Source organism: Penaeus monodon, chromosome 31, assembly GCF_015228065.2.
Source record: "Penaeus monodon isolate SGIC_2016 chromosome 31, NSTDA_Pmon_1, whole genome shotgun sequence".
In the NCBI taxonomy this organism is placed as follows: domain Eukaryota; kingdom Metazoa; phylum Arthropoda; class Malacostraca; order Decapoda; family Penaeidae; genus Penaeus; species Penaeus monodon.
Window position 1 is genome coordinate 25086829 of NC_051416.1, and position 550 is coordinate 25087378.

Below are 550 nucleotides of genomic sequence, written 5' to 3' on the forward strand. Positions count from 1 at the left end.
GGCAAGAGATAATGAGGAAAACGGTTGAAGAGGAGAGGGAAGAAAGACAAGAGATGGAGAGAAGAGGAAGAGGAGATAAAGATTGGAAGAGGAGACAAGAAAGGAGGAGAGAGATAAAAGAGAGACTAGAGATAGGGAGGAGAAGAGAGGCAAAATAAACCACATAAAAGAGAGGAATGAGACAAGAATAATCGAGAGAATGAGAAACAAGAGAAGAGAAGAAGAGGAAGAGGGGAGGCAAGAGATAATAATAAGAGGAGACGGAAACAAAATAAAGGGATGAGAGAGAGGAAAAAGAGACAAAGCACAATGATAAAGGAATGGAAAGATAAAAGAAAGGGATTATAAGAAAGAGGAGATAAGAAACGGAAAAGAGAGGAAGCACTGACCATGATGATGAGGGGGGGGGGGGGGGTCAGCTGTCATGATGGGCGGACCCTGTTATGTGACCTTGTTTTGGGCGGTGGGTGGGTCTTAGGTCACCGGCTTGGGGTCGGGTCAAAGGTCAGGTGATCTGTAAATTACATTTTATCTGCTTCTTATGTAGTTA